The sequence below is a fragment of the Camellia sinensis genome, chromosome 8 (genome assembly GCF_055761805.1).
Source record: "Camellia sinensis isolate YWXY chromosome 8, ASM5576180v1, whole genome shotgun sequence".
Classification (NCBI taxonomy): Eukaryota; Viridiplantae; Streptophyta; class Magnoliopsida; order Ericales; family Theaceae; genus Camellia; species Camellia sinensis.
The window spans coordinates 74,198,125-74,207,558 of NC_138968.1; positions in this window are offsets into that span (position 1 = coordinate 74,198,125).

The following is a 9,434-nucleotide window of genomic DNA, read 5'->3' on the forward strand; positions in this document are numbered from 1 at the left end:
TACGCACGCAGCGGTTTCAAGCAACCTATAATCGGATAAGCAACCTGTCCTGGTTCGGAATGGTCACTACGGATTCCGATATGCACTAGGTCGAATGGTCAAAAAGGCTGCCCCGGTAAAAATCGGGGTTTGTCTTCCCATCGTGGTAGAGCTCGTAACCGGTCAGCCTTATGGTACGCTTCTCACAGCGACCCTCCGGCAAACTGTTCAGGAATAGCAGATGGCAAACACGGTGTCCTAGGCGCACCATTGCAAATGCAAATGGAAAGAAACACATAAGTGTAATCAAAACAAGATATCATGAGTTCGAGTCAAGTTCTCTAACTCTCCAGCAGAGTCGCCAGAAACTGTAGATGCGCCCTGCGGGGCCCCATGCTACAGTTCAGACTCGTTTGTCACGGTTCTTAATCTGATCCAACAATATGCGATGTGAGATTGATAAATCACCAAAGAGTCCAAATCCGGAAAATTATTTTGGAAAACTGATTTTTTAGAAAGAAGTGACAAACATAGACTGCTTTGCTAGATACAAAGTCACCACCTAAATATTTTATTTTGGGAGAATTTAGGAAACCCTGACTCGTGCCTAAGGCCACATATCCGTCATCACCAAAGTTGCCTCTGCTCGGGAACATAGGTACGATTGGAGAAGGTCATCTATGAGCACCCCCGCTCGCCCGATCAAAGATCGGCCTGTATTAAGCATGATATCGAGTTTTTGAAAACACATGCATTCTTATTCCGGTTAATTAGCTAATCTTTACTACGTGATGCGCACAACAAAACAAGTATAGACTAGATCTCCTAATTTGGAACAAAGCATCGCATATCCGTTTATTTGGAAAATAGTTTGAAGTTTGCTACTCGCAAGTAGGCTAAATCACGGATTTCAATGAATTATCCCAATTCAAGCAATCCAACCTTCACCCACAGGCATTCAGGCAGTTATATCATATAAGCAATTAGCCTCATGGTAAGCATGCTGTCACATTAACACTTACATACATGCAAGATGGTAAAGGATAAACACTCACAGTGTATTCCGATCCAAAACAAGAAACTAGTTAGTAATCATGCATGATCCTAGTTCATGTCAACAATGGCTAATGCAACACATGCAAAATGTAATTAAGATAGGCTCGGCTATCCTAAGAATGGCATATGAGATGTGACATTTTGATGCACGTATTCAACTTGGAATTAAAATACAATGCAGTTAGTATGATGCACCGAGCCCAGTGCATGCAAGACTGATGAATGGATGCAAACATGCATAGCATAAGGTATGCTAATTGAAACATGCCCTAGAATTAACCATCATAAGCGGTTCAATAAAGAGAGAAAGAAATGGAGGTTGGAAGACATGAATCACACACACGCACACTTATTACAACAAATGGCTCTCTCGAGGGAGAGACCAAAAGAATAATACAAATTAACTAATTAACTAACTAACAAGTTAATTTATTATTACACAACACTTAACTAACTAAACAAACTAATTAAGCTACTAAAGCAGTAAAGTAGCCTTGGGAAGAGGGACAAATGCATGATTGCTCGGCTCCGCTTAGAAATCCATCGCCATGTTATATGTTGTCTCTGTTTGCATTGCTCTGCACCTTTGAAAACTGCACAAGTCTCAAGGATGCTTCTGACCACTCCCTGAGCACTTTGGGAGGTCATCGACCAAGAGGCGAGGCCACCGGCCAATAGGAACTGGTCATCGACCATGTATGAGGCTCTCGACTAACAATGTATAGCCGGCTGGCACTGAAGATGGCCGGCCGACCATCTATTCCTGTAAAATCCTATTTTTGATGCAACAGAGGACAGACAGAGCATGGCAATGCATTTTCAAGGAAATGTTTGCACAACCACCCTCCTTATCATGTTTAAAGCTCAAGGGAGCATGGTTTTCGACCCTCGGGCCACCAATCACGCATTTCAATGCATGGTGGCCAAAGGAGCCAAGTGTGTATTTTAATGTCAAATGAAATGCACACAAAACATATAGAGGACCCCAACCTCTATCATGGTTTAGCAAGAGGTAAGGGATGTAAACATGCAAGCAACACTAGTGTGACATGAGCATGTTAATGATCGTGCCATACAAGGTTAAAGGTAACAAGCATGCCAAATGCAATGCAACCTAAACAAGCATGCAAATATGCAACGCATGTGACAACATTTACAGATAGGCAACCATTTAAGAACATATGAGGCAAGCATGCAACAACATGCAAGGGACAATGCATGCAAAATGCAAAGCAACTTAACAAAACCGGGGGGGAGGCATGCCAAATGCAATACAACTTAAGCATGCAACAACATGCAATAGGCCAAGTATGTAACAACATGCAAGGCAAGCATGCAGCAACATGCAAAGGACAATGCATGCAAAATGCAAAGCAACTTAACAAAAGGGGGCATGCCAAATGCAATACAACTTAAGCATGCAACAACATGCAATAGGCCAAGTATGTAACAACATGCAAGGCAAGCATGCAGCAACATGCAAATGATGGACTTAAACCAATATGGACAGCTCTCAAATAAGCCCAAATCAGTGGCTATTATGCTAAGGGATAAGGGACAAAATCACATACAAACATGCACGGTAATTGGCCTAACACTTAAGCATCATAGGGAAACTTTTGAGAATACTTAAAAGGAATGAAAAGCGTCCAAATGTAACAACACTGCATGTTCTGAAATGAGGCTACGAGTGATGTCAAATCACATAAACAAATCATAATCATAGCATGCACAAGGCTTAAAGCCTAAGACTAGTGAAGGGACTTGAACCAAAGCTACACAAAACAAAGGGCATATGGTAAGCATGACCCAAAACAGTCCTAAAGCATGGCAAAGTAAGCCTAAAACATGCAATGACCAAAGCCAAAACGAGGTATGGACATTTTGAGTTTCTTGTTATGCCATTTGGAGTGACTAATGCTCCGGCAGCATTTATGGACCTAATGAACCGAATTTTCAAAACCTACCTTGACGAATTTGTTGTGGTTTTTATTGATGATATTTTGATATATTCTAAAAATAGACTTGAACATGAACATCATTTGAGGACTGTCCTACAAATACTTCGGGGGAGGAAATTATTTACTAAACTAAAGAAATGTGAGTTTTGGTTGGATGAAGTTGTTTTCTTAGGGAACGTGATCAACAAGGAATGAGTTTTAGTGGACCCACAGAAAATATAGGCAATTGTGAATTGGCCTACACCGACCAATGTAACAAAAGTCTGCAGTTTTATGGGTTTAGCTGGGTTCTACAGGAGGTTTGTGAAAGATTTTTTGAAAATAGCTGTGCCTCTTACCCAACTGATGCGCAAAGGGAAACCTTTTGAGTGGAACGATGAAAGAGAATCAGTCTTTCATGAATTGAAAATAAGATTGACCACTGCACCGATTTTGACACTACCATCAGGTACGAAAATTTTTGTAAGTTTTAGTGATGCGTCTTATAAAGGTTTGGGTTGTGTGCTAATGTAGAACGGAAAGGTTATTGCTTATGCCTCCCGACAGTTGAGACTGCATGAGAAGAATTACCCAACACACGACCCAGAATTGGCCGCAGTTGTTTTTTCTTTGTAAATCTGGCGGCATTATTTGTATGGAGCAAAGTGTGAAGTCTACACAGATCACAAAAGTCTTCACACAAAAGGAGTTGAATATGCGACAGAGGAGATGGCTGGAACTGGTAAAGGATTACGATTTAGAGATTCAGTATCACCCCGGGAAAGCTAACACAGTTGCTGATGCCTTGAGCAGAAAATCAACGGGGGGTATGGCTTGTTTGCTTACTGAACAGAAAGAGATCTTGCAAGACTTTGAGAAGTCTGAAGTTGAAGTGGTAATGTGTGAACAGAGTGGATTAATAGCCGCTATTACAGCCGAGCCGGCAATCATTGAAGAAATCAAGCAGAAACAGAAAGAGGATGAATTTCTCAAGAAAGTGATTGATGAATTTGAGACAAGTTCGAAAGCGGAGTTCAGTATTGAAAACGAAGTGTTGAAATTCCGAAACTGAATGTGTGTCCCTAATATTCTGGAGCTAAAGAAGAGGGTTTTAGATGAAGCCCACAGATCCGTATTTGTTATGCATCCAGGCAATAATAAAATGTATTGAGATTTGAAACAGACCTGTTGGTGGCCTAAAATGAAAAAAGAGATTGCAGAATATGTGTCCAAGTGTCTTCAGTGTCAGCAAGTTAAGGCTGAACATCAGAAACCGGGTGGTCCATTTCAACCTCTCCCTATTCCTGAATGGAAGTGGGAACATGTGACTATGGATTTCGTTGTTGGCCTACCTCGGACTTCTCGACGTATAGATTCTATTTGGGTTGTAGTTGATAGACTAACTAAATCTGCACGTTTTTTGCCAGTTAGAACTACGTTTAATGCTTATAGATTGGCTACTATTTATGTTGATGAGATTATCCGTTTACACAGAGTTTCGATATCTATTGTGTCGGATAGAGATTCGAAATTTGTTTCTAGATTGTGGAAGAGTTTGCAGGAAGCTATGGGGACAGAACTAAGGTTCAGTACTGCATTCCATCCATAAACAGATGGGCAATCAGAACGAACAATACAGACTCTAGAAGATATGCTTCGGATGTGTGCTTTGGATTTCCAGGGGAGTTGGGAAGACTATTTGCCACTTACAGAATTTGCTTATAATAACAGCTTCCACTCCAGCATCGGTATGGCACCATACGAGGCTTTGTATGGTAGAAAGTGTAGATCACCTATTTGTTGGACAGAAGTCAGGGATAGAGCTTTACTTGGGCCTGAAATTGTGCAGGACACTTCTGAGAAAATCAAGATCATTCGGTAAAGACTCAAAACAGCTCAGGACCGACAAAAGAATTATGCAGATGTTCGGAGAAGACCTCTTGAATATGAGGTTGGTGACCATGTGTTCGTCCGTGTTTCTCCGATGAAAGGCCAAGTCAGGTTTGGAAAGAAGGGCAAGTAGTCGCCCAGTTACATTGGGCTGTTTCAAATTTTGGAAAGGCTTGGACCAGTTGCCTATAGAGTTGCCTAGCCACCGAGATTCGAACAAATCCATAACATGCTTCAGGTGTCGATGTTGAGGGGTTACCTCCAAGACCCGTTTCATGTGATTAATTATCACCGGATAGCTATTGATGAAAATATGGAATACGCCGAATGGCTGGAACGAGTTGTTGATCGGCAAGTGAAACAATTGAGAAGCAAGTCCATCCCAATGGTGAAAGTGGAATGGAAGGAACATTATGGGACGGATGCTACATAGGAAAAAGTGGAGGAAATACGACTATGCTATCCACATTTGTTTCCCGACGAAGGTAAATTAAGTTTGGAGGACCAAACTTCCTAAAGGGGGGAAGATTGTGATATCCCTATTCCGTAATGTGTTAATTGGTCCTTAATATGAGTATGATTATGTGTCTAATATGGTTTCGTGTGCTATTATGTGAAAATATGTGGTTTTGAATTTCTATTTGTTCACTGTAAGAATATCTGTTTGATTATCTGCTTTCGAAATTAAATTGAAGGCCTTATCGGCCACAGAACCCGAAATTGATTACGTCTTTGTGATTAGTGTAATTTTTAGAGCCTACGGTGAAATTTAATTGGAAATTGATTCGGATCAGATTAAATTGATTTAATTAATGGCATAGTGCTGAAATTATTTAATATTGTAATTTTGGTTAGTGGGACTTTTACTTATAAGGCCATATACTCTCACTTTTAATTCTTTTGAACTGAAAAATCTGATTTATACAATTGTGAGAGAGGGAGGGCCAGCCATAAAGAGAGAGAGAGAGAGAGAGAGAGAGAGAGAGAGAGAGAGAGAGAGAGAGAGAGAGAGTATAGGAGATTGAGGTTTTGGTCTTGAGGCTTGGAGATTTTGGAAGATTACTTAAGAATTTGCTATAGATTGGATGAATTGAGCCTCTAGGTAGTGAATCCATGAGTTTAATGTGTAATTTTGTGTATTCAAAGTTGATTAATGATCAAGAGTAAGGATTGAAGAGGAATTGAGTTGTTTATTTTGAATTGAAGGTCAATGTATGCATGTATGTGTAGACACCCCATTTTTTACCGTCCTCAAGACTTGGACGCGCTTCTCGAGGCGTTTTACTGTTTTTCTTAGTCTATTTAATTTGTTAATTAAATTAGGCAATTTGTAATATTAATTAGCTTGCGTAGTTAATTAATTTGTAATATTTATTCGGTCCCTCCGAACGAGGGCAAATCTGTAATAAGTGTGCGTGAGTGTGTGTATGTCTTCCAACCTCACGTCTTTCTTCCCTTTTATTTACCTGCTTATGATGGTAAATTAGGGCATGTTTAAATTCAGCGTACCTTATGCTATGCATGCGTGCATTCATGCATTTTGTATTACATGCATTAGGCTCGGTACATCACGCTAACTGCATTCGTACTTCAAATCAAAAAGTGAATATGTGATAATTGTGCATTTTCACATGACATGTTTAGGATAGCCGAGCCTATTCTAGCAACATTTTGTATGCGATGCATTAGGCACTTAACATGGACTTGGATCATGCATGTTTGCTAACAAGTTCTTTGTTTTGGCATGGAGTACTATGTAAGTATTTTAATGCTTTAGCACGTCGCATGTGTGTGAATGCTACCATGACAGCATGCTTAACATGTGGCTAGATGCTTATGTGTTATAAACTGCTTGAATGCCTGTGGGTGAAGGTTGGATTGTTTGAGTTGGAAGAACTCATTGAAATCCGTGTTTTAGCCTACTTGCGAGTAGCAAATTCCAAAGCATTTTCAAAATGAACGGATATGCAATGTTTCTTTCCAAATTAGGCAATCTAGTCTATACTTGTTTGCTGCGCGCATAACGTAGTAATTCTAGGCTAATGATTGGTTTAAGAACACATAAAGTTTTCAAAAACGGATATCATGGTTAGTAGAGGCCGGTCTTCGGACCGGGCGAAAGGGGGTGCTCATAGCTGACCTTCCCCGATCGTACCCAAGCTCCCGAGCCGAGACAACTCCGGTGATGACAGACATGTGGCCTTCGGCACCGAGTCAGGGTTTCCTAAATTTCCCATTTTAAAAAATATTTAGGTGGCGACTCTGTATCTGGCAAAGCAGTCCATGTTTGGCACTACTTTTTCAAAAATCTGTTTCTCAAAACGATTTGCCGGATTTGGACTCTTTGGTTCAAGATTAAGAACCGCGACACAAAATCGAGAGTCCTAACTGTAGCGAGGTCCCCCCCCCCCGGCGGGCTTGTTACAGTATGTATATAATTGCTATGAAATTGCATAATCTAGCATGTAATGTGTGGATTGTGAAGAATTGAGCATTGAAGTATACATGCAAGCATGGTTTTATTGATTTTCATGTTATGAGCATCATTGGTGCTATTTGAAATGGAAATGAGGTCGAAAATTGTCATGCATGTTTAATTATGGAAGATATGAAGCTTGTGTAAAGTTTGAATGTATGAGCCTTGAGTTTACCAAGAAATGTAGATTGATTTTGGAGAATTGAACCATGATTTTTAGTAATTAGCTTCATATTGTTTGTGTACCCTTGAAATATAATGTGTTTATATGTTTTTGGGACTGAAATCACGAGTTGAGACCTTTGAACATCAAAATTAAACTCCAAGAATAGTTCTGGAATTTCTAGAAAGTTTGATGTCCGCTCGAGCAGGGGAACCGCCGCTCGAGCGTGAAATTCGTGCTCCCAGCATAGTTATGCAGACATGATTCCCACTCGAGCGGGGAGCTATATAGACAGACCTTCCACTCGAGCACCCGAGTTCACGCTCGAGCGTGGATTTGATGCAACCAGCACTTTTGTAGACCAATTGGATCCGCTCAAGCGGGGACCCTATTTCTGAAAATTTTGTATGATCGTTCTGTGTTTCGTTTTTCGTTCTCTTTCACTTGCAAGCACTCTTAGGCATGCATTAAGTATTGTAATTGAGTTAAAGAGATAAGAATAAAGCCTAAAGAGGAAAATATGAATTTAAGAACGGATTGAATTGTTAGTGACCCTTTTGTGTTCATGGATTGTGTAGGGTCGATCTCCAGGGCAAACCAACCAACCGATCACTGTGAGTAATATGGATATTTTGAAGTTTTTCAATTGTCCAAGTGCTTATTTATTTACAAGTTTGCTAGTTTGAATTATGGACAACCGATTGATTTGAATAATTAGGCCGAAGGCCGATTGACATGGATAATTGGGCCGAAGGCCGATTGACATGAATGATTGGGCCGAAGGCCGATTGACATAAATGATTGGGCTGAAGGCCGATTGACATGAATGACTGGGTCGAAGGCCGACTGACATAAATGATTGGGCCAGAGACCGATAGATATAAATGATTGGGCCAAAGGCTGAAAGATATAAATGATTAGGTCAAAGGCCGTCTGCTGTAACTGTTTCAATGATTGCTTATGTATCTTCCTCATTTGTTATTATTCACTGGGCATTTGCTCACTCTCATTCATGTACATGTAGGTGAGTCAAGGGACGTCCAAAACCGGCCCCAGTGAAGTTGTGAGAAACAGTTGAAGTATTGAAGAGTCAGCCCGAACGTCTCACGCATGAGACCCGTCTTCGCCCTTTTGTTTGGCCAGTTATGACCTTAACCCATAGGGGCGGGTTCGGGTCATGACATAGGTGGCATCCCAAATTCCTAAGCATGGTGGCATACATAATGACACATTCATGAGGCATAACGTATCGACTCTTTAAAGCATTAAAGAAGTTACAAGTGCAAGCATATGAGCATACTATATGGACTGAAATAGCATAACAAATGGTGCCAAACCACTGAAATGGTCGAAGTAGAACATGCTAATGACTTGAGTACCCAAAGCTAAAAAGCTAGATTGCATGGTAGCAATACAAAACAATGCAAGCATGACCAAAACAATAAAAAACAGAGCTTTAGCATGGTAAACCAAGGCTAAAAGGTTCATGGAGTTAAGCCAAAATCATGCTAGAATGGCATGTTACAACATGATACATGTTGAGGCAAACGAGAGGATTGTAAGGCAAGTATATGAAGCATATAAAAGGCCATCAAACCAACTTGAAACAGAGGTACATTATGAAAAAACAAAGCCTAATATACACTGAAATAAAGCTAAAATAAGCTAGGCATACAAGCCACCAACATAAGCCATTTATGTAAGCATTCAAGACAACAAGGAGAGGGGATGACCCTCTCCTATTTAAGACCTAAAAACTACCTCTTCACCACTGAAATTCCTCTGGATTTCAGTGGTAAAGAGGCCATGCAAAGCTAATAACAGAGGACAAAATTGATGGCCTAAAACAAGGCCTAACAAGGCCTTAAAGGAGGGGGGGAAACAACCCCAAACCTCAAAAGGACCTTAAACAAAGTCCTAAAGCAAGTGA